Source organism: Astatotilapia calliptera, chromosome 6 (genome assembly GCF_964374335.1).
Source record: "Astatotilapia calliptera chromosome 6, fAstCal68.1, whole genome shotgun sequence".
Classification (NCBI taxonomy): Eukaryota; Metazoa; Chordata; class Actinopteri; order Cichliformes; family Cichlidae; genus Astatotilapia; species Astatotilapia calliptera.
The window spans coordinates 39,853,173-39,879,503 of NC_137427.1; the positions used below are offsets into that span (position 1 = coordinate 39,853,173).

General features: G+C 35.9%; 1 protein-coding gene across 1 annotated transcript in view; it reads left to right on the forward strand.

Annotated features, from left to right (window-relative positions):
- Positions 1-26,331, forward strand: part of kcnh1b (potassium voltage-gated channel, subfamily H (eag-related), member 1b) — a 237,164-nt gene that overhangs the window by 135,460 nt on the left and 75,373 nt on the right. The window lies entirely within an intron of this gene.

A 26,331-nucleotide genomic window follows, 5' to 3' on the forward strand; every position in this document is an offset into this window, starting at 1 on the left:
AGACATTCAACTATTCAACTTGTATTTATCTTTTCAATATCTATTATACTTTTTCTTCAGTTCCAGTTTAAGTTTCATGATGTTTTTTCACCCGTTTCAGAGTTTATAATGGGTGTGTATGGGACGGAATGTTGGGGCTAGAGTGAGACAGCTCAACTGCTAGAGTGAGAGGAGCAAAAAAATTAATCTTAAAATCTTTTTTAAAACTGCTGCTGTGTCCGCAGCGTTTGCTCTACAGGTATGATTTTACCCTCAAAACGTAGCCATGGCTGTCCTCTTTCATCCAATGTGTTTATTATTGTACTAGGTGTTATGGTTCTTTCATAAATGTCACCAATGCACAGCCTCCTCCCTCCAACTCTTCCATAGACTCCAATGTTAAAATCGCTCAGAAGGTTGGTTTGAAAATCAGAAGAGCATGGTGTCTTTCCACTGTCACCACGTCCATATAATAAACTCCACAGGCATGAAAACTGAGAATTCAGTAGACTAGAAGCTGCTGTCGCTCACGGTGAAAGAATTTCGTCAATACGACTTTTACTTTTCATTTGGGAACGATTTGTTTCGGCCTGACTTTTCTGTTCATTTTAAGCAGCAAAAGTGAGGTGCATGTCTGTGTCCGTGTGTATGGAGCCATTGGGTGCGGTCACTATAGCAACCAGGCTCACACCTGCCTGCTTAACGAGCTCTCTCTGCCACTCTGCCAAAATTCATCTTAAACACTTCTCTTTCAACTGCTGCTGTCTCCACAGTGTTACAGCCATCATTTTACCCTCAAAACGTCGCCATCGTTGTTCTCTTTCCAACATCTTGTCTTTCAAAGCTCAGAGATGTAAACTTTTTAAACTGTGTGGATCCAAGTGGAGGGATCACATTTTAGTCATTCAGTGATTCAAAGAATATGACCTTTTAATATTCTTTCAGATGTTTTCTGACTCTAAATGTTCTTTTCTCATTTCTTAGGTTTTTCTAATTTACAATTAAAACATTTTCAGCTTTTTTCCAACTTCTTCTTCTGTGTAACCTTCAGCTTTTAGCAGTTCAGCACTTTTGTTTTCAGGTTAAATTCAGGTTGTTGTTTTTTTTTTTATCTCATTCAAAATTTTTAACTCAAAATTCAGCAATTAATTCATTTCAGTCCATACATTCAGATTCAAGCATTCACACTGCAGTTTCTTCAGAAAATGCACTTTCTAGTTAGTGTGAATGCTTGAAAAGCATTCACAGTATTGTTATTCGAATCTTTATTATTATTCTATTTTATTATTATTATCTATTCCGTACGTTTTTTGAAAGCCTACTCCTTCAAAACCGTTCAACTTAGAAAAACCATTCAAACACTGTTAGATTCCTATTCTTTTGGACAACACTGCTTCTATTTTTCATATTTTTAACATTTATATTTTTAATTTTATTCAACTTTATTCAACAAAAATTTATAATGTATTTCAATGGGGAGACCCTTCAAATCCTCATTCAACTTACTCATTTTTAAACTCTTACTACTTCCACATACATTGACATAGAGCCACCATTCAAACTTTAAAACGAAGACAAGACATTCAACTATTCAACTTGTATTTATCTTTTCAATATCTATTATACTTTTTCTTCAGTTCCAGTTTAAGTTTCATGATGTTTTTTCACCCGTTTCAGAGTTTATAATGGGTGTGTATGGGACGGAATGTTGGGGCTAGAGTGAGGCAGCTCAACTGCTAGAGTGAGAGGAGCAAAAAAATTAATCTTAAAATCTTTTTTAAAACTGCTGCTGTGTCCACAGCGTTTGCTCTACAGGTATGATTTTACCCTCAAAACGTAGCCATGGCTGTCCTCTTTCATCCAATGTGTTTACTATTGTCCTAGGTGTTATGGTTCTTTCATAAATGTCACCAATGCACAGCCTCCTCCCTCCAACTCTTCCATAGACTCTAATGTTAAAACGGCTCAGAAGGTTGGTTTGAAAATCAGAAGAGCATGGTGTTTTTACACTGTCACCACGTCCATATAATAAACTCCACAGGCATGAAAACTGAGAATTCAGTAGACTAGAAGCTGCTGTCGCTCACGGTGAAAGAATTTCGTCAATACGACTTGTACTTTTCATATGGGAACGATTTGTTTCGGCCTGACTTTTCTGTTCATTTTAAGCAGCAAAAGTGAGGTGCATGTCTGTGTCGTGTGTATGGAGCCATTGGGTGCGGTCACTATAGCAACCAGGCTCACACCTGCCTGCTTAACGAGCTCTGCCTGCCACTCTGCCAAGATTCATCTTAAACACTTCTCTTTCAACTGCTGCTGTGTCCACAGTGTTAAAGCCATCATTTTACCCTCAAAACGTCGCCATCGTTGTTCTTTTTCCAACATCTTGTCTTTCAAAGCTCAGAGATGTAAACTTTTTAAACTGTGTGGGTCCAAGTGGAGGGATCACATTTTAGTCATTCAGTGATTCAAAGAATATAACCTTTTAATATTCTTTCAGATGTTTTCTGACTCTAAATGTTCTTTTCTCATTTCTTAGGTTTTTCTAATTTACAATTAAAACATTTTCAGCTTTTTTCCAACTTCTTCTTCTGTGTAACCTTCAGCTTTTAGCAGTTCAGCACTTTTGTTTTCAGGTTAAATTCGTTTTTTTTGTTTGTTTTTTTAAAATCTCATTCAATATTTTTAACTCAAAATTCAGCAATTAATTCATTTCAGTGCATACATTCAGATTCAAGCATTCACACTGCAGTTTCTTCAGAAAATGCACTTTCTAGTTATTATATTTTATCTATTCCGTACGTTTTTTGTACTCCTACTCCTTCAAAACCGTTCAACTTAGAAAAACCATTCAAACACCGTTAGATTCCTATTCTTTTGGACATGACTGCTTCTACTTTTCTCATTTTTAACATTTATATTTTTAATTTTATTCAACTTTATTCAACAAAAATTTCCCATGTATTTCAATGGGGAGACCCTTCAAATTCTCATTCAACTTACTCATTTTTAAACTCCTACTACTTCCACATACGTTGACATAGAGCCACCATTCAAACTTTAAAACGAAGACAAGACATTCAACTATTGAACTTGTATTTATCTTTTCAATATCTATTATACTTTTTCTTCAGTTCCAGTTTAAGTTTCATGATGTTTTTTCACCCGTTTCAGAGTTTATAATGGGTGTGTATGGGACGGAATGTTGGGGCTAGAGTGAGGCAGCTCAACTGCTAGAGTGAGAGGAGCAAAAAAATTAATCTTAAAATCTTTTTTAAAACGGCTGCTGTGTCCGCAGCGTTTGCTCTACAGGTATGATTTTACCCTCAAAACGTAGCCATCGCTGTCCTCTTTCATCCAATGTGTTTACTATTGTCCTAGGTGTTATGGTTCTTTCGTAAATGTCACCAATGCACAGCCTCCTCCCTCCAACTCTTCCATAGACTCTAATGTTAAAATGGCTCAGAAGGTTCGTTTGAAAATCAGAAGAGCATGGTGTTTTTACACTGTCACCACGTCCATATAATAAACTCCACAGGCATGAAAACTGAGAATTAGGTAGAGTGGACATTGCTGCCGCTCACGGTGAAAGAATTTCGTCAATACGACCTATACTTTTCATTTGGGAGCGATTTGTTTCGGCCTGACTTTTCTGTTCATATTAAGCAGCAAAAGTGAGGCGCATGTCTGTGTACGTGTGTATGGAGCCATTGGGTGCAGTCACTATAGCAACCAGGCTCACACCTGCCTGCTTAACGAGCTCTGCCTGCCACTGTACCAAGATTCATCTTAAGCACTTCTCTTTCAACTGCTGCTGTGTCCACAGTGTTACAGCCATCATTTTACCCTCAAATTGTCGCCATTATTGTTCTCTTTCCAACATCTTGTCTTTCAAAGCTCAGGCATTTAAACTTTTTAAACTGTGTGGATCAAAGTGGAGGGATCACATTTGAGTCATTCAGTGATTCAAAGAATATGACCTTTTAATATTCTTTCAGATGTTTTCTGACTCTAAATGTTCTTTTCTCATTTCTTAGGTTTTTCTAATTTACAATTAAAACATTTTCAGCTTTTTTCCAACTTCTTCTTCTGTGTAACCTTCAGCTTTTAGCAGTTCAGCACTTTTGTTTTCAGGTTAAATTCGGGGTTTTTTTTTTTATCTCATTCAATATTTTTAACTTAAATTCAGTAATTATTTCATTTCAATGCATACATTCAGATTCAAGCATTCACACTGCAGTTTCTTCAGAAAATGCACTTTCTAGTTATTAGTGTGAATGCTTGAAAAGCATTCACAGTATTGTTCTTCTAATCTTTATTATTATATTTTATCTATTCCGTACGTTTTTTGAAAGCCTACTCCTTCAAAACCGTTCAACTTAGAAAAACCATTCAAACACCATTAGATTCCTATTCTTTTGGACACTGTTGCTTGTATTTTTCTCATTTTTAACATTTATATTTTTAATTTTATTCAACTTTATTCAACAAAAATTTCCCATGTATTTCAATGGGGAGACCCTTCAAATTCTCATTCAACTTACTCATTTTTAAACTCTTACTACTTCAACATACGTTCACATAGAGCCACCATTCAAACTTTAAAACGAAGACAAGACATTCAACTATTCAACTTGTATTTATCTTTTCAATATCTATTATACTTTTTCTTCAGTTCCAGTTTAAGTTTCATGATGTTTTTTCACCCGTTTCAGAGTTTATAATGGGTGTGTATGGGACGGAATGTTGGGGCTAGAGTGAGGCAGCTCAACTGCTAGAGTGAGAGGAGCAAAAAAAATAATCTTAAAATCTTTTTTAAAACTGCTGCTGTGTCCGCAGCGTTTGCTCTACAGGTATGATTTTACCCTCAAAACGTAGCCATGGCTGTCCTCTTTCATCCAATGTGTTTACTATTGTACTAGGTGTTATGGTTCTTTCATAAATGTCACCAATGCACAGCCTCCTCCCTCAAACTCTTCCATAGACTCTAATGTTAAAATGGCTCAGAAGGTTCGTTTGAAAATCAGAAGAGCATGGTGTCTTTCCACTGTCACCACGTGCATATAATAAACTCCACAGACATGAAAACTGAGAATTTGGTAGACTAGACATTGCTGTCGCTCACAGTGAAAGAATTTTGTCAATACGACTTTTACTTTTCATTTGGGAACGATTTGTTTCGGCCTGACTTTTCTGTTCATTTTAAGCAGCAAAAGTGAGGTGCATGTCTGTGTGCGTGTGTATGGAGCCATTGGGTGCGGTCACTATAGCAACCAGGCTCACACCTGCCTGCTTAACGAGCTCTCTCTCTCACTCTGCCAAAATTCATCTTAAACACTTCTCTTTCAACTGCTGCTGTGTCCACAGTGTTAAAGCCATCATTTTACCCTCAAAACGTCGCCATTGTTGTTCTCTTTCCAACACCGTGTCTTTCAAAGCTCAGAGATGTAAACTTTTTAAACTGTGTGGGTCCAAGTGGAGGGATCACATTTTAGTCATTCAGTGATTCAAAGAATATGACCTTTTAATATTCTTTCAGATGTTTTCTGACTCTAAATGTTCTTTTCTCATTTCTTAGGTTTTTCTAATTTACAATTAAAACATTTTCAGCTTTTTTCCAACTTCTTCTTCTGTGTAACCTTCAGCTTTTAGCAGTTCCGCACTTTTGTTTTCAGGTTAAATTCGTTTGTTTTTTTTTAATCTCATTCAAAATTTTTAACTCAAAATTCAGCAATTAATTCATTTCAGTGCATACATTCAGATTCAAGCATTCACACTGCAGTTTCTTCAGAAAATGCACTTTCTAGTTAGTGTGAATGCTTGAAAAGCATTCACAGTATTGTTCTTCTAATCTTTATTATTATATTTTATCTATTCCGTACGTTTTTTGAAAGCCTACTCCTTCAAAACCGTTCAACTTAGAAAAACCATTCAAACACCATTAGATTCCTATTCTTTTGGACACTGTTGCTTGTATTTTTCTCATTTTTAACATTTATATTTTTAATTTTATTCAACTTTATTCAACAAAAATTTCCCATGTATTTCAATGGGGAGACCCTTCAAATTCTCATTCAACTTACTCATTTTTAAACTCTTACTACTTCAACATACGTTCACATAGAGCCACCATTCAAACTTTAAAACGAAGACAAGACATTCAACTATTCAACTTGTATTTATCTTTTCAATATCTATTATACTTTTTCTTCAGTTCCAGTTTAAGTTTCATGATGTTTTTTCACCCGTTTCAGAGTTTATAATGGGTGTGTATGGGACGGAATGTTGGGGCTAGAGTGAGGCAGCTCAACTGCTAGAGTGAGAGGAGCAAAAAAATTAATCTTAAAATCTTTTTTAAAACTGCTGCTGTGTCCGCAGCGTTTGCTCTACAGGTATGATTTTACCCTCAAAACGTAGCCATGGCTGTCCTCTTTCATCCAATGTGTTTACTATTGTACTAGGTGTTATGGTTCTTTCATAAATGTCACCAATGCACAGCCTCCTCCCTCAAACTCTTCCATAGACTCTAATGTTAAAATGGCTCAGAAGGTTCGTTTGAAAATCAGAAGAGCATGGTGTCTTTCCACTGTCACCACGTGCATATAATAAACTCCACAGACATGAAAACTGAGAATTTGGTAGACTAGACATTGCTGTCGCTCACAGTGAAAGAATTTTGTCAATACGACTTTTACTTTTCATTTGGGAACGATTTGTTTCGGCCTGACTTTTCTGTTCATTTTAAGCAGCAAAAGTGAGGTGCATGTCTGTGTGCGTGTGTATGGAGCCATTGGGTGCGGTCACTATAGCAACCAGGCTCACACCTGCCTGCTTAACGAGCTCTCTCTCTCACTCTGCCAAAATTCATCTTAAACACTTCTCTTTCAACTGCTGCTGTGTCCACAGTGTTAAAGCCATCATTTTACCCTCAAAACGTCGCCATTGTTGTTCTCTTTCCAACACCGTGTCTTTCAAAGCTCAGAGATGTAAACTTTTTAAACTGTGTGGGTCCAAGTGGAGGGATCACATTTTAGTCATTCAGTGATTCAAAGAATATGACCTTTTAATATTCTTTCAGATGTTTTCTGACTCTAAATGTTCTTTTCTCATTTCTTAGGTTTTTCTAATTTACAATTAAAACATTTTCAGCTTTTTTCCAACTTCTTCTTCTGTGTAACCTTCAGCTTTTAGCAGTTCCGCACTTTTGTTTTCAGGTTAAATTCGTTTGTTTTTTTTTAATCTCATTCAAAATTTTTAACTCAAAATTCAGCAATTAATTCATTTCAGTGCATACATTCAGATTCAAGCATTCACACTGCAGTTTCTTCAGAAAATGCACTTTCTAGTTATATTTTATTTTTCCGTACGTTTTTTGAAAGCCTACTCCTTCAAAACCGTTCAACTTAGAAAAACCATTCAAACACCATTAGATTCCTATTCTTTTGGACATGATTGCTTGTATTTTTCTCATTTTTAACATTTATATTTTTAATTTTATTCAACTTTATTCAACAAAAATTTCCCATGTATTTCAATGGGGAGACCCTTCAAATTCTCATTCAACTTACTCATTTTTAAACTCTTACTACTTCAACATACGTTCACATAGAGCCACCATTCAAACTTTAAAACGAAGACAAGACATTCAACTATTCAACTTGTATTTATCTTTTCAATATCTATTATACTTTTTCTTCAGTTCCAGTTTAAGTTTCATGATGTTTTTTCACCCGTTTCAGAGTTTATAATGGGTGTGTATGGGACGGAATGTTGGGGCTAGAGTGAGGCAGCTCAACTGCTAGAGTGAGAGGAGCAAAAAAATTAATCTTAAAATCTTTTTTAAAACTGCTGCTGTGTCCACAGCGTTTGCTCTACAGCCATCATTTTACCCTCAAAACGTAGCCATGGCTGTCCTCTTTCATCCAATGTGTTTACTATTGTCCTAGGTGTTACGGTTCTTTCATAAATGTCACCAATGCACAGCCTCCTCCTTCCAACTCTTCCATAGACTCTAATGTTAAAATGGCTCAGAAGGTTCGTTTGAAAATCAGAAGAGCATGGTGTCTTTCCACTGTCACCACGTCCATATAATAAGCTCCACAGGCATGAAAACTGAGAATTCAGTAGACTAGAAGCTGCTGTCGCTCACGGTGAAAGAATTTTGTCAATACGACTTTTACTTTTCATTTGGGAACGATTTGTTTCGGCCTGACTTTTCTGTTCATTTTAAGCAGCAAAAGTGAGGCGCATGTCTGTGTACGTGTGTATGGAGCCATTGGGTGCGGTCACTATAGCAACCAGGCTCACACCTGCCTGCTTAACGAGCTCTGCCTGCCACTGTACCAAGATTCATCTTAAGCACTTCTCTTTCAACTGCTGCTGTGTCCACAGTGTTACAGCCATCATTTTACCCTCAAATTGTCGCCATTATTGTTCTCTTTCCAACACCGTATCTTTCAAAGCTCAGGCATTTAAACTTTTTAAACTGTGTGGATCAAAGTGGAGGGATCACATTTGAGTCATTCAGTGATTCAAAGAATATGACCTTTTAATATTCTTTCAGATGTTTTCTGACTCTAAATGTTCTTTTCTCATTTCTTAGGTTTTTCTAATTTACAATTAAAACATTTTCAGTTTTTTTCCAACTCCTTCTTCTGTGTAACCTTCAGCTTTTAGCAGTTCAGCACCTTTGTTTTCAGGTTAAATTCGGGGGTTTTTTTGTTTTTTTTTTAATCTCATTCAATATTTTTAACTCAAAATTCAGCAATTAATTCATTTCAGTGCATACATTCAGATTCAAGCATTCACACTGCAGTTTCTTCAGAAAATGCACTTTCTAGTTATTATATTTTATCTATTCCGTACGTTTTTTGAAAGCCTACTCCTTCAAAACCGTTCAACTTAGAAAAACCATTCAAACACCATTAGATTCCTATTATTTTGGACACTGTTGCTTGTATTTTTCTCATTTTTAACATTTATATTTTTAATTTTATTCAACTTTATTCAACAAAAATTTCCCATGTATTTCAATGGGGAGACCCTTCAAATTCTCATTCAACTTACTCATTTTTAAACTCTTACTACTTCAACATACGTTCACATAGAGCCACCATTCAAACTTTAAAACGAAGACAAGACATTCAACTATTCAACTTGTATTTATCTTTTCAATATCTATTATACTTTTTCTTCAGTTCCAGTTTAAGTTTCATGATGTTTTTTCACCCGTTTCAGAGTTTATAATGGGTGTGTATGGGACGGAATGTTGGGGCTAGAGTGAGGCAGCTCAACTGCTAGAGTGAGAGGAGCAAAAAAATTAATCTTAAAATCTTTTTTAAAACTGCTGCTGTGTCCGCAGCGTTTGCTCTACAGGTATGATTTTACCCTCAAAACGTAGCCATGGCTGTCCTCTTTCATCCAATGTGTTTACTATTGTCCTAGGTGTTATGGTTCTTTCATAAATGTCACCAATGCACAGCCTCCTCCCTCCAACTCTTCCATAGACTCTAATGTTAAAATGGCTCAGAAGGTTCGTTTGAAAATCAGAAGAGCATGGTGTCTTTCCACTGTCACCACGTCCATATGATAAGCTCCACAGGCATGAAAACTGAGAATTAGGTAGACTAGACATTGCTGTCGCTCACGGTGAAAGAATTTTGTCAATACGACTTTTACTTTTCATTTGGGAGCGATTTGTTTCGGCCTGACTTTTCTGTTCATTTTAAGCAGCAAAAGTGAGGCGCATGTCTGTGTACGTGTGTATGGAGCCATTGGGTGCGGTCACTATAGCAACCAGGCTCACACCTGCCTGCTTAACGAGCTCTGCCTGCCACTGTACCAAGATTCATCTTAAGCACTTCTCTTTCAACTGCTGCTGTGTCCACAGTGTTACAGCCATCATTTTACCCTCAAATTGTCGCCATTATTGTTCTCTTTCCAACACCGTATCTTTCAAAGCTCAGGCATTTAAACTTTTTAAACTGTGTGGATCAAAGTGGAGGGATCACATTTGAGTCATTCAGTGATTCAAAGAATATGACCTTTTAATATTCATTCAGATGTTTTCTGACTCTAAATGTTCTTTTCTCATTTCTTAGGGTTTTCTAATTTACATTTAAAACATTTTCAGTTTTTTTCCAACTCCTTCTTCTGTGTAACCTTCAGCTTTTAGCAGTTCAGCACCTTTGTTTTCAGGTTAAATTCGTTTTTTTTTTTTGTTTTTTTTTTTATCTCATTCAATATTTTTAACTCAAAATTCAGCAATTAATTCATTTCAGTGCATACATTCAGATTCAAGCATTCACACTGCAGTTTCTTCAGAAAATGCACTTTCTAGTTAGTGTGAATGCTTGAAAAGCATTCACAGTATTGTTCTTCTAATCTTTATTATTATATTTTATCTATTCCGTACGTTTTTTGAAAGCCTACTCCTTCAAAACCGTTCAACTTAGAAAAACCATTCAAACATCGTTAGATTCCTATTATTTTGGACAACATTGCTTGTATTTTTCTCATTTTTAACATTTATATTTTTAATTTTATTCAACTTTATTCAACAAAAATTTCCCATGTATTTCAATGGGGAGACCCTTCAAATTCTCATTCAACTTACTCATTTTTAAACTCTTACTACTTCCACATACATTGACATAGAGCCACCATTCAAACTTTAAAACGAAGACAAGACATTCAACTATTCAACTTGTATTTATCTTTTCAATATCTATTATACTTTTTCTTCAGTTCCAGTTTAAGTTTCATGATGTTTTTTCAGCCGTTTCAGAGTTTATAATGGGTGTGTATGGGACGGAATGTTGGGGCTAGAGTGAGGCAGCTCAACTGCTAGAGTGAGAGGAGCAAAAAAATTAATCTTAAAATCTTTTTTAAAACTGCTGCTGTGTCCGCAGCGTTTGCTCTACAGGTATGATTTTACCCTCAAAACGTAGCCATGGCTGTCCTCTTTCATCCAATGTGTTTACTATTGTCCTAGGTGTTATGGTTCTCTCATAAATGTCACCAATGCACAGCCTCCTCCTTCCAACTCTTCCATAGACTCTAATGTTAAAATGGCTCAGAAGGTTCGTTTGAAAATCAGAAGAGCATGGTGTCTTTCCACTGTCACCACGTCCATATAATAAACTCCACAGACATGAAAACTGAGAATTAGGTAGACTAGACATTGCTGTCGCTCACGGTGAAAGAATTTCGTCAATACGACTTTTACTTTTCATTTGGGAGCGATTTGTTTCGGCCTGACTTTTCTGTTCATTTTAAGCAGCAAAAGTGAGGCGCATGTCTGTGTACGTGTGTATGGAGCCCTTGGGTGCAGTCACTATAGCAACCAGGCTCACACCTGCCTGCTTAACGAGCTCTGCCTGCCACTGTGCCAAGATTCATCTTAAACACTTCTCTTTCAACTGCTGCTGTGTCCACAGTGTTAAAGCCATCATTTTACCCTCAAAACGTCGCCATCGTTGTTCTTTTTCCAACATCTTGTCTTTCAAAGCTCAGAGATGTAAACTTTTTAAACTGTGTGGGTCCAAGTGGAGGGATCACATTTTAGTCATTCAGTGATTCAAAGAATATGACCTTTTAATATTCTTTCAGATGTTTTCTGACTCTAAATGTTCTTTTCTCATTTCTTAGGGTTTTCTAATTTACAATTAAAACATTTTCAGCTTTTTTCCAACTTCTTCTTCTGTGTAACCTTCAGCTTTTAGCAGTTCAGCACTGTTGTTTTCAGGTTAAATTCGGGTTGTTTTTTTTTATCTCATTCAAAATTTTTAACTTAAATTCAGTAATTATTTCATTTCAATGCATACATTCAGATTCAAGCATTCACACTGCAGTTTCTTCAGAAAATGCACTTTCTAGTTATTATTATCTATTCCGTACGTTTTTTGAAAGCCTACTCCTTCAAAACCGTTCAACTTAGAAAAACCATTCAAACACCGTTAGATTCCTATTCTTTTGGACAACACTGCTTCTATTTTTCTCATTTTTAACATTTATATTTTTAATTTTATTCAACTTTATTCAACAAAAATTTCCCATGTATTTCAATGGGGAGACCCTTCAAATTCTCATTCAATTTACTCATTTTTAAACTCTTACTACTTCCACATACATTGACATAGAGCCACCATTCAAACTTTAAAACGAAGACAAGACATTCAACTATTGAACTTGTATTTATCTTTTCAATATCTATTATACTTTTTCTTCAGTTCCAGTTTAAGTTTCATGATGTTTTTTCACCCGTTTCAGAGTTTATAATGGGTGTGTATGGGACGGAATGTTGGGGCTAGAGTGAGGCAGCTCAACTGCTAGAGTGAGAGGAGCAAAAAAATTAATCTTAAAATCTTTTTTAAAACTGCTGCTGTGTCCGCAGCGTTTGCTCTACAGGTATGATTTTACCCTCAAAACGTAGCCATCGCTGTCCTCTTTCATCCAATGTGTTTACTATTGTCCTAGGTGTTATGGTTCTTTCGTAAATGTCACCAATGCACAGCCTCCTCCCTCCAACTCTTCCATAGACTCTAATGTTAAAATGTCTCAGAAGGTTCGTTTGAAAATCAGAAGAGCATGGTGTCTTTCCACTGTCACCACGTCCATATAATAAACTCCACAGACATGAAAACTGAGAATTTGGTAGACTAGACATTGCTGTCGCTCACGGTGAAAGAATTTTGTCAATACGACTTTTACTTTTCATTTGGGAACGATTTGTTTCGGCCTGACTTTTCTGTTCATTTTAAGCAGCAAAAGTGAGGTGCATGTCTGTGTGCGTGTGTATGGAGCCATTGGGTGCGGTCACTATAGCAACCAGGCTCACACCTGCCTGCTTAACGAGCTCTGCCTGCCACTGTACCAAGATTCATCTTAAGCACTTCTCTTTCAACTGCTGCTGTGTCCACAGTGTTAAAGCCATCATTTTACCCTCAAAACGTCGCCATCGTTGTTCTTTTTCCAACATCTTGTCTTTCAAAGCTCAGAGATGTAAACTTTTTAAACTGTGTGGGTCCAAGTGGAGGGATCACATTTTAGTCATTCAGTGATTCAAAGAATATGACCTTTTAATATTCATTCAGATGTTTTCTGACTCTAAATGTTCTTTTCTCATTTCTTAGGTTTTTCTAATTTACAATTAAAACATTTTCAGCTTTTTTCCAACTTCTTCTTCTGTGTAACCTTCAGCTTTTAGCAGTTCAGCACTTTTGTTTTCAGGTTAAATTCGGGTTTTTTTTTTTTATCTCATTCAAGATTTTTAACTTAAATTCAGTAATTAATTCATTTCAGTGCATACATTCAGATTCAAGCATTCACACTGCAGTTTCTTCAGAAAATGCACTTTCTAGTTAGTGTGAATGCTTGAAAAGCATTCACAGTATTGTTCTTCTAATCTTTATTAGTGTGAATGCTTGAAAAGCATTCACAGTATTGTTATTCGAATCTTTATTAGTGTGAATGCTTGAAAAGCATTCACAGTATTGTTCTTCTAATCTTTATTATTCCGTTTTATCTATTCCGTACGTTTTTTGTACTCCTACTCCTTCAAAACCGTTCAACTTAGAAAAACCATTCAAACACCATTAGATTCCTCTTCTTTTGGACATGACTGCTTCTACTTTTCTCATTTTTAACATTTATATTTTTAATTTTATTCAACTTTATTCAACAAAAATTTATAATGTATTTCAATGGGGAGACCCTTCAAATCCTCATTCAACTTACTCATTTTTAAACTCTTACTACTTCCACATACATTGACATAGAGCCACCATTCAAACTTTAAAACGAAGACAAGACATTCAACTATTCAACTTGTATTTATCTTTTCAATATCTATTATACTTTTTCTTCAGTTCCAGTTTAAGTTTCATGATGTTTTTTCACCCGTTTCAGAGTTTATAATGGGTGTGTATGGGACGGAATGTTGGGGCTAGAGTGAGGCAGCTCAACTGCTAGAGTGAGAGGAGCAAAAAAATTAATCTTAAAATCTTTTTTAAAACTGCTGCTGTGTCCGCAGCGTTTGCTCTACAGGTATGATTTTACCCTCAAAACGTAGCCATGGCTGTCCTCTTTCATCCAATGTGTTTACTATTGTACTAGGTGTTATGGTTCTTTCATAAATGTCACCAATGCACAGCCTCCTCCCTCCAACTCTTCCATAGACTCTAATGTTAAAATGGCTCAGAAGGTTCTTTTGAAAATCAGAAGAGCATGGTGTCTTTCCACTGTCACCACGTCCATATAATAAACTCCACAGGCATGAAAACTGAGAATTCAGTAGACTAGACATTGCTGTCGCTCACGGTGAAAGAATTTCGTCAATACGACTTGTACTTTTCATATGGGAACGATTTGTTTCGGCCTGACTTTTCTGTTCATTTTAAGCAGCAAAAGTGAGGTGCATGTCTGTGTCCGTGTGTATGGAGCCATTGGGTGCGGTCACTATAGCAACCAGGCTCACACCTGCCTGCTTAACGAGCTCTCTCTCTCACTCTGCCAAGATTCATCTTAAACACTTCTCTTTCAACTGCTGCTGTGTCCACAGTGTTAAAGCCATCATTTTACCCTCAAAACGTCGCCATCGTTGTTCTCTTTCCAACATCTTGTCTTTCAAAGCTCAGAGATGTAAACTTTTTAAACTGTGTGGATCCAAGTGGAGGGATCACATTTTAGTCATTCAGTGATTCAAAGAATATGACCTTTTAATATTCTTTCAGATGTTTTCTGACTCTAAATGTTCTTTTCTCATTTCTTAGGTTTTTCTAATTTACAATTAAAACATTTTCAGCTTTTTTCCAACTTCTTCTTCTGTGTAACCTTCAGCTTTTAGCAGTTCAGCACCTTTGTTTTCAGGTTAAATTCGTTTTTTTGTTGTTGTTTTTTTTAAATCTCATTCAATATTTTTAACTCAAAATTCAGCAATTAATTCATTTCAGTCCATACATTCAGATTCAAGCATTCACACTGCAGTTTCTTCAGAAAATGCACTTTCTAGTTATTATTGTGTGGATGCTTTAAGCATCCACACTATTGAGTTCCTGTTTCTCTTTATTCTTTATTATTATTATTATTATTATTGTGTGGATGCTTTAAGCATCCACACTATTGAGTTCCTGTTTCTCTTTATTCTTTATTATTATTATTATTATTATTATTCTAGTTGCTTCCGTACACTTTTTGGCACTTAACTACTTCCACAATTTTCAGCCGATTTTCACCGTTCAAATTTTAAACTATTCTGCTATTTCTGCTAATTTACGCTACGATTTTTGCTATTTTTAACTATTATACTTTTTAAAATATTAAGCTTTTTTCCTTTAATTTGTCCCATTGAAATGAATGGGAAACTTCTGCAATTCTGCTAAAATTTGCTTGTTTTTGAAACTTAACTACTTCCTCATATTTTCACCTAGAACAACCATTCAAATTTTAAAATGTTCACAAATTATTGGGCTATTCAGGTATGATTCAGCTTTTTCAAATCTTCTACTGTTTTACTTTTATGCCTCTTAAAGTTTTGAGTTGCAAAATTGTGATTTTTCACAAAATACATGTGTTGTTATGGTTGCTATGCTCTTGGCTTCCAGTGTGCCACTGAAGGTTTTGCAATTTTCACTTCATGTCCGAACAACTTCCTGCTACTTGCTCAATTTTCACTCAACTTCCACAAATTATACATCAAAACGTAGGTATTTTTGCTGGCTTTCAGAAAATGTCACCATCATTGTTGTGGGATTTATAGAATTTTTGCAAATCTCCTCAGACTAACACAAGGTCAGAAAACTCTCCATATAAAGTGAATGGAGAGCTTGTTCAAAATCACCGCTGGATTTCTGTAATGAGAGGCATATTCGAATCGTCATATCTCCTTAACGAAGCGACTTTAAGACATGAGGCTTGTCCCCGAATATCTTCAGACACCCCTGACGCTCACAATTCAAGAATTTCTTTCTCACCTATTACCGTTCTGAAATGAGTTGGACTTGTTTGAGGGTAGGAAATTCGTCCTTCGCTCAGATTTCTTCAGATTTCAAACTGTGGAAATGAACCACTTTTTTCTCTCGTCATAACTTTTTGTTGGATTTCCACAGAGACCTGAAAATTTCCATGATTGTTCACCAAAGCCTGCTGTCTCTTACGGTGAAAGAATGATATCGATACTCCAAAAAGATTTCAAGTTACAAAGCGTTGTTTGAGGGCAAGTCAAGGCAGTTTTTGCTTCGCTCTACTCAGTTATGGTGCATTACAAGTCAAATATCTTTAATAATTCATATTTTAATGATAAATTGTAAACACTGGAAGATTCCCCCATCTCTTCTGAACAAAACGGTGTAAGAATGACCGCTCTAGCCCCTACGGTTTGGAAATTATGGTCATTTGTTTGAGGGTAGTCGTCACTATGAGAAATAGGCTGCAATAATCCTGTGCCTCTCTGTGCTGCGTGTGTAAAAAGAGGCACATGTTTTGGCGGGAAAAAGTACACAGGCTCTCTGATTGGTGGATTCAAATTCAGCAGCTCCCAGGCTGACCTAGAAACGTACTTCTCTCTCCCTGTGCATTTTTTTGCTGATTTTTTTCATTTAACAAGTATATTTGAGGGACCCTCAGCATGTTCAGCATTTTTTCAGCTGTCCATTTTGCTTTTCCAATTTTTCTGTTTAACTTATTACTATTGTGCTAAATAATACTATTTCTGCTATTTTATAAGATTTGTGCCTAATATAGTATTTCTGCTAAATTACAATATTTCTGCTTTTTATACTATTTGTGCTAAAACATAGTATTTCTACTAAATGTAGTATTTATGCTTAATCATACTATTTCTGCTTTTTATGGGATTTGTGCCTAATATAGTATTTCTGCTTTTTATAGGATTTTTGCTCAAACATAGTATTTCTACTAAATGTAGTGTTTATGCTTAATCATCCTATTTCTGCTTTTTATAGGATTTGTGCTTAATATAGTATTTCTGCTAAATTATAGTATTTCTGCTTTTTATAGTATTTGTGCTAAAACATAGTATTTCTACTAAATGTAGTATTTATGCTTAATCATAGTATTTCTATATATTTCTGCCAGGTCCCCAGGCAGCCAATCCTCTGTGAGGACTGAGAAATTCAAATTTTCAAATCAGGGCCTGCACGGCTTCCCAGCCAATCATATATGTGTCCTGAGGCATTCAAATTTGCATATTGGGGCCTTCATGGCTTCTAAGCCAGCCAATCATATCTGAGGGCTGAGGAATTCAAATCCACAAATCAGGGCCTGCACAGCTTCCCAGCCAGCCAATCATGTATGTGGGCTCCAGGTATTCAAATTTGCATATTGGGGAATTCGTGGCTTCTAAGTCAACAAGTCATCCATGTCATATATCTCTAAAAATTCATATTTTAATGATAAATTGTCAACACTTGAAGATTCCCCCATCTCTTCTGAACAAAACGGTGTAAGAATGACCGCTCTAGCCGCTATGGTTAGGAAATTATGGTCATTTGTTTGAGGGGAATCCTCACTATGTGAAATAAACTGAAAGAAGCAGGTCTATGTCTCTGTGCTGCTGCGTGTGTAAAAAGATGCACCTGTTTTGGCGGGAAAACGTAAACAGCCTCTCTGATTGGTGGATTCAAATTCAGCAGTTCCCAGGCTGACCTAGAAACTTAGTCCTCTCTCCCTGTGTGTGTGTGTGTGTGTGTGTGTGTGTGTGTGTGTGTGTGTGTGTGTGTGTGTGTGTGTGTGTGTGTGTGTGTGTGTGTGTTTAGTGGGAGAGAGAGGACCCTGCCCTTATTTGGCAGCATGTCATTGTAGGATTTAAATTGAACATAGTTAGACTGGTTGACTGGATTAGAGCCTGTGTTTGTGTGTCCCTCTGTGCATTTGTGTTTCAATAAGTTATTACTATTCTGCTAAATCATAGTATTTCTGCTTTTCATAGGATTTATGCCTAATATAGTATTTCTGCTAAATTATAGTATTTCTGATTTTTATAGGATTTGTGCCTAACATAGTATTTCTGCTAAATTATAGTATTTCTGCTTTTTATAGGATTTGTGCCTAACATAGTATTTCTGCTAAATTATAGTATTTCTGCTTTTTATACTATTTGTTCTAAATTATAGTATTTCTGCTTTTTATAGGATTTGTGCTTAATATAGTATTTCTGCTAAATTATAGTTTTTCTTCTTTTTATAATATTTGTGCTAAAACATAGTATTGCTACTAAATGTAGTATTTATGCTTAATAATAGTATTTCTATATATTTCTGCCAGGTCCCCAGGCAGCCAATCCTCTGTGAGGACTGAGACATTCAAATTTTCAAATCAGGGCCTGCACAGTTTCCCAGCCAATCAAATAAGTGTCCTGAGGCATTCAAATTTGCATATTGGGGACTTCATGGCTTCTAAGCCAGCCAATCATATCTGAGGGCTGATGAATTCAAATCCACAAATCAGGGCCTGCACGGCTTCCCAGCCAGCCAATCACATATGTGGTCTCAGGCATTCAAATTTGCATATTGGGGAATTCGTGGCTTCTAAGTCAACAAGTCATCCATGTCATATATCTCTAAAAATTCATATTTTAATATTAAATTGTCAACACTTGAAGATTCCCCCACCTCTTCTGAACAAAACGGTGTAAGAATGACCGTTCTAGCCCCTACGGTTAGGAAATTACGGTCATTTGTTTGAGGGAGTCGTCACTATGAGAAATAGACTGCAAAAATCCTGTGTCTCTCTGTGCTGCTGCGTGTGTAAACAGATGCACCTGTTTTGGTGGGGAAAAGTGCACAGGCTCTCTGATTGGTGGATTCAAATTCAGCAGTTCCCAGGCTGACCTAGAAACTTAGTCCTCTCTCCCTGTGTGTGTGTGTGTGTGTGTGTGTGTGTGTGTGTGTGTGTGTGTGTGTGTGTGTGTGTGTGTGTGTGTGTGTGTGTGTGTGTCTGTGACAGAGAGAGAGAGAGAGAGAGAGAGAGAGAGAGAGAGAGAGGCTTTTAATGGGATGATCTCATTCTAAGATTTAAATTCAATATATTTAGACTGGTTGACTGAATTGGATCTTGTGTGTGGGTCTCTCTGTGCATGTGTGTTTCCTCATGTGTACATATTTGTGATTGTGTGGCTGTAATAAATTTTTTTGCAGATTTTTGTCATTTAACAAGTATATTTGAGGGACCCTCAGCATGTTCAGCATTTTTTCAGCTGTCCATTTTGCTTTTCCAATTTTTCTGTTTAACTTATTACTATTGTGCTAAATCATAGCATTTCTGCTATTTTATAAGATTTGTGCTTAATATACTATTTCTGCTTTTCATAGTATTTGTGCTTAATATAGTATTTCTGCTAAATTTAGTATTTCTGATTAATTATAGTCTTTCTACTAAATCATAGTACAGTATTTCTGCTTTTTATGGGATTTGTGCTAAAACAAAGTATTTCTACTAAATGTAGTATTTGTGCTTAATCATGCCATTTCTGCTTTTTATAGGATTTGTGCTTAATATAGTATTTCTGCTAAATTATAGTATTTCTGCCAAATTATAATATTTGTGCTAAAACATAGTCTCAATTTAAAATTACAAGATTCATAGTTCATCACAGTGTCTCTGGTAAATCACAATATTTCTGCTCTGTTGTACTATTTTTCTAAATCATAGTGTTTCTGTAATGTTTAAGTGTTTTTGGCTAAATATATTCTTTCTGTTATCTTATACTATTTCTCCTAAATTCTTGTATTTTTGAGAAGTTATCATGTTTCTGGTAAGTTACAATATTTCTGCTAAATTCTGCTATGCTATTGTATTTCTGCCAAGTATTATGTTTCCTCTAAGATATTGCAGTTCTGCTAAGTTATTCCATTTTAGCAAACTTCTTTTGCTTCTGCAAAGTTTTTACAATTTCTGCAACTTTTCAGCTTTTTCAGCTACTTTTTGCATACAGCTTCAGCTTTAAGCATCCACACTGCATTTTCACAGGAAATGCAAATTTTTCTAGTTATTATTCTAGTTGCTTCCGTACACTTTTTGGCACTTAACTACTTCCACAATTTTCAGCCGATTTTCACCGTTCAAATTTTAAACTATTCTGCTATTTTTGCTCTTTCTTGCTACGATTTTTGCTATTTTTAACTATTATACTTTTTAAAATATTCCACTTTTTTCCTTTAATTTGTCCCATTGAAATGAATGGGAAACTTCTGCAATTCTGCTAAAATTTGCTTGTTTTTGAAACTTAACTACTTCCTCATATTTTCACCTAGAACAACCATTCAAACTTTAAAATGTTCATAAATTATTGGGCTATTCAGGTATGATTCAGCTTTTTGAAATCTTTTACTGTTTTACTTTTATGCCTCTTAAAGTTTTGAGTTGCAAAATTGTGATTTTTCACAAAATACATGCGTTGTTATGGTTGCTATGCTCTTGGCTTCAGTGTGCCACTGAAGGTTTTGCAATTTTCACTTCATGTCCGAACAACTTCTTGCTACTTGCTCAATTTTCACTCAACTTCCACAAATTATACATCAAAACGTAGGTATTTTTGCTGGCTTTCAGAAAATGTCACTATCATTGTTGTGTGATTTATAGAATTTTTGCAAATCTCCTCAGACCAACACAAGGTCTCAAAACTCTCCATATAAAGTCAATGGAGAGCTTGTTCAAAATCATCGCTGGATTTCTGTAATGAGAGGCATATTCGAATCGTCATATCTCCTTAACGAAGCGACTTTAAGACATGAGGCTTGTCCCCGAATATCTTCAGACACCCCTGACGCTCACAATTCAAGAATTTCTTTCTCACCTATTACCGTTCTGAAATGAGTTGGACTTGTTTGAGGGTAGGAAATTCGTCCTTCGCTCAGATTTCTTCAGATTTAAAACTCTGGAAATGAACCACTTTTTTCTCTCGTCATAACTTTTTTTTGGATTTCCACAGAGACCTGAAAATTTCCATGACTGTTCACCAAAGCCTGCTGTCTCTTACGGTGAAAGAATGATATCGATACTCCAAATAGATTTCGAGTTACAAAGCGTTGTTTGAGGGCAAGTCAAGGCAGTTTTTGCTTCGCTCTACTCAGTTATGGTGCATTAGAAGTCAAATATCTTTAATAATTCATATTTTAATGATACATTGTAAACACTGGAAGATTCCCCCATCTCTTCTGAACAAAACGGTGTAAGAATGACCGCTCTAGCCCCTACGGTTTGGAAATTATGGTCATTTGTTTGAGGGGAGTCCTCACTATGAGAAATAGGCTGCAATAATCCTGTGCATCTCTGTGCTGCGTGTGTAAAAAGAGGCACCTGTTTTGGCGGGAAAAAGTACACAGGCTCTCTGATTGGTGGATTCAAATTCAGCAGCTCCCAGGCTGACCTAGAAACTTACTTCTCTCTCCCTGTGCATTTTTTTGCTGATTTTTGTCATTTAACAAGTATATTTGAGGGACCCTCAGCATGTTCAGCATTTTTTCAGCTGTCCATTTTGCTTTTCCAATTTTTCTGTTTAACTGATTACTATTGTGCTAAATCATACTATTTCTGCTATTTTATAAGATTTGTGCCTAATATAGTATTTATGCTTAATCATACTATTTCTGCTTTTTATAGGATTTTTGCTCAAACATAGTATTTCTACTAAATGTAGTGTTTATGCTTAATCATCCTATTTCTGCTTTTTATAGGATTTGTGCTTAATATAGTATTTCTGCTAAATTATAGTATTTCTGCTTTTTATAGTATTTGTGCTAAAACATAGTATTTCTACTAAATGTAGTATTTATGCTTAATCATAGTATTTCTATATATTTCTGCCAGGTCCCCAGGCAGCCAATCCTCTGTGAGGACTGAGAAATTCAAATTTTCAAATCAGGGCCTGCACGGCTTCCCAGCCAATCATATATGTGTCCTGAGGCATTCAAATTTGCATATTGGGGCCTTCATGGCTTCTAAGCCAGCCAATCATATCTGAGGGCTGAGGAATTCAAATCCACAAATCAGGGCCTGCACAGCTTCCCAGCCAGCCAATCATGTATGTGGGCTCCAGGTATTCAAATTTGCATATTGGGGAATTCGTGGCTTCTAAGTCAACAAGTCATCCATGTCATATATCTCTAAAAATTCATATTTTAATGATAAATTGTCAACACTTGAAGATTCCCCCATCTCTTCTGAACAAAACGGTGTAAGAATGACCGCTCTAGCCCCTATGGTTAGGAAATTATGGTCATTTGTTTGAGGGGAATCCTCACTATGTGAAATAAACTGAAAGAAGCAGGTCTATGTCTCTGTGCTGCGTGTGTAAAACAGATGCACCTGTTTTGGCGGGAAAACGTAAACAGCCTCTCTGATTGGTGGATTCAAATTCAGCAGCTCCCAGGCTGACCTAGAAACTTAGTCCTCTCTCCCTGTGTGTGTGTGTGTGTGTGTGTGTGTGTGTGTGTGTGTGTGTGTTTAGTGGGAGAGAGAGGACCCTGCCCTTATTTGACAGCATGTCATTGTAGGATTTAAATTGAACATAGTTAGACTGGTTGACTGGATTAGAGCCTGTGTTTGTGTGTCCCTCTGTGCATTTGTGTTTCAATAAGTTATTACTATTCTGCTAAATCATAGTGTTTCTGGTACTTTTCGGTACTTGTGCTAAATACAGTATTTCTGCTAAATCATAGTATTTCTGGTACTTTTCGGTACTTGTGCTAAATACAGTATTTCTGCTTTTCATAGGATTTATGCCTAATATAGTATTTCTGCTAAATTATAGTATTTCTGCTTTTTATAGGATTTGTGCCTAACATAGTATTTCTGCTAAATTATAGTATTTCTGCTTTTTATACTATTTGTTCTAAATTATAGTATTTCTGCTTTTTATAGGATTTGTGCTTAATATAGTATTTCTGCTAAATTATAGTTTTTCTTCTTTTTATAGTATTTGTGCTAAAACATAGTATTTCTACTAAATGTAGTATTTATGCTTAATAATAGTATTTCTATATATTTCTGCCAGGTCCCCAGGCAGCCAATCCTCTGTGAGGACTGAGACATTCAAATTTTCAAATCAGGGCCTGCACAGTTTCCCAGCCAATCAAATAAGTGTCCTGAGGCATTCAAATTTGCATATTGGGGCCTTCGTGGCTTCTAAGCCAGCCAATCATATCTGAGGGCTGAGGAATTCAAATCCACAAATCAGGGCCTGCACGGCTTCCCAGCCAGCCAATCACATATGTGGTCTCAGGCATTCAAATTTGCATATTGGGGAATTCGTGGCTTCTAAGTCAACAAGTCATCCATGTCATATATCTCTAAAAATTCATATTTTAATATTAAATTGTCAACACTTGAAGATTCCCCCATCTCTTCTGAACAAAACGGTGTAAGAATGACCGTTCTAGCCCCTACGGTTAGGAAATTACGGTCATTTGTTTGAGGGGAGTCGTCACTATGAGAAATAGACTGCAAAAATCCTGTGTCTCTCTGTGCTGCTGCGTGTGTAAACAGATGCACCTGTTTTGGTGGGGAAAAGTGCACAGCCTGTCTGATTGGTGGATTCAAATTCACCAGCTCCCAGGCTGACCTAGAAACTTACTTCTCTCTCCCTGTGTGTGTGTGTGTGTGTGTGTGTGTGTGTGTGTGTGTGTGTGTGTGTGTGTGTGTGTGTGACAGAGAGAGAGAGAGAGAGAGAGAGAGAGAAAGGCTTTTAATGGGATGATCTCATTCTAAGATTTAAATTCAATATATTTAGACTGGTTGACTGAATTGGATCTTGTGTGTGGGTCTCTCTGTGCATGTGTGTTTCCTCATGTGTACATATTTGTGATTGTGTGGCTGTAATAAATTTTTTTGCAGATTTTTGTCATTTAACAAGTATATTTGAGGGACCCTCAGCATGTTCAGCATTTTTTCAGCTGTCCATTTTGCTTTTCCAATTTTTCTGTTTAACTTATTACTATTGTGCTAAATCATACTGTTTCTGCTATTTTATAAGATTTGTGCTTAATATACTATTTCTGCTTTTATAGGATTTGTGCTTAATATAGTATTTCTGCTAAATGTAGTATTTATGCTTAATCATACTATTTCTGCTTTTCATAGTATTTGTGCTTAATATAGTATTTCTGCTAAATTTAGTATTTCTGATTAATTATAGTTTTTCTACTAAATCATAGTACAGTATTTCTGCTTTTTATGGGATTTGTGCTAAAACAAAGTATTTCTACTAAATGTAGTATTTGTGCTTAATCATACCATTTCTGCTTTTTATAGGATTTGTGCTTAATATAGTATTTCTGCTAAATTATAGTATTTCTGCCAAATTATAATATTTGTGCTAAAACATAGTCTCAATTTAAAATTACAATATTCATAGTTCATCACAGTGTCTCTGGTAAATCACAATATTTCTGCTCTGTTGTACTATTTTTCTAAATCATAGTGTTTCTGTAATGTTTAAGTATTTTTGGCTAAATATATTCTTTCTGTTATCTTATACTATTTCTCCTAAATTCTTGTATTTTTGAGAAGTTATCATGTTTCTGGTAAGTTACAATATTTCTGCTAAATTCTGCTATGCTATTGTATTTCTGCCAAGTATTATGTTTCCTCTAAGATATTGCAGTTCTGCTAAGTTATTCCATTTTAGCAAACTTCTTTTGCTTCTGCAAAGTTTTTACAATTTCTGCAACTTTTCAGCTTTTTCAGCTACTTTTTGCATACAGCTTCAGCTTTAAGCATCCACACTGCATTTTCGCAGGAAATGCAAATTTTTCTAGTTATTATTATTATTATATATTCCGTACGTTTTTTGGCATCCCACTCCTTCAAAACCGTTCAACTTAGAAAAACCATTCAAACACCGTTAGATTCCTATTCTTTTGGACAACACTGCTTCTATTTTTCATATTTTTAACATTTATATTTTTAATTTTATTCAACTTTATTCAACAAAAATTTATAATGTATTTCAATGGGGAGACCCTTCAAATCCTCATTCAACTTACTCATTTTTAAACTCTTACTACTTCCACATACATTGACATAGAGCCACCATTCAAACTTTAAAACGAAGACAAGACATTCAACTATTCAACTTGTATTTATCTTTTCAATATCTATTATACTTTTTCTTCAGTTCCAGTTTAAGTTTCATGATGTTTTTTCACCCGTTTCAAAGTTTATAATGGGTGTGTATGGGACGGAATGTTGGGGCTAGAGTGAGGCAGCTCAACTGCTAGAGTGAGAGGAGCAAAAAAATTAATCTTAAAATCTTTTTTAAAACTGCTGCTGTGTCCGCAGCGTTTGCTCTACAGGTATGATTTTACCCTCAAAACGTAGCCATGGCTGTCCTCTTTCATCCAATGTGTTTACTATTGTACTAGGTGTTATGGTTCTTTCATAAATGTCACCAATGCACAGCCTCCTCCCTCCAACTCTTCCATAGACTCTAATGTTAAAATGGCTCAGAAGGTTCGTTTGAAAATCAGAAGAGCATGGTGTCTTTCCACTGTCACCACGTCCATATAATAAACTCCACAGACATGAAAACTGAGAATTTGGTAGACTAGACATTGCTGTCGCTCACAGTGAAAGAATTTTGTCAATACGACTTTTACTTTTCATTTGGGAACGATTTGTTTCGGCCTGACTTTTCTGTTCATTTTAAGCAGCAAAAGTGAGGTGCATGTCTGTGTGCGTGTGTATGGAGCCATTGGGTGCGGTCACTATAGCAACCAGGCTCACACCTGCCTGCTTAACGAGCTCTGCCTGCCACTCTGCCAAGATTCATCTTAAACACTTCTCTTTCAACTGCTGCTGTGTCCACAGTGTTAAAGCCATCATTTTACCCTCAAAACGTCGCCATCGTTGTTCTTTTTCCAACATCTTGTCTTTCAAAGCTCAGAGATGTAAACTTTTTAAACTGTGTGGGTCCAAGTGGAGGGATCACATTTTAGTCATTCAGTGATTCAAAGAATATGACCTTTTAATATTCTTTCAGATGTTTTCTGATTCTAAATGTTCTTTTCTCATTTCTTAGGGTTTTCTAATTTACAATTAAAACATTTTCAGCTTTTTTTCCAACTTCTTCTTCTGTGTAACCTTCAGCTTTTAGCAGTTCAGCACTTTTGTTTTCAGGTTAAATTCGGGGTTTTTTTTAATCTCATTCAAGATTTTTAACTTAAATTCAGTAATTAATTCATTTCAGTGCATACATTCAGATTCAAGCATTCACACTGCAGTTTCTTCAGAAAATGCACTTTCTAGTTAGTGTGAATGCTTGAAAAGCATTCACAGTATTGTTATTCGAATCTTTATTATTATTATTATTATTATATTTTATCTATTCCGTACGTT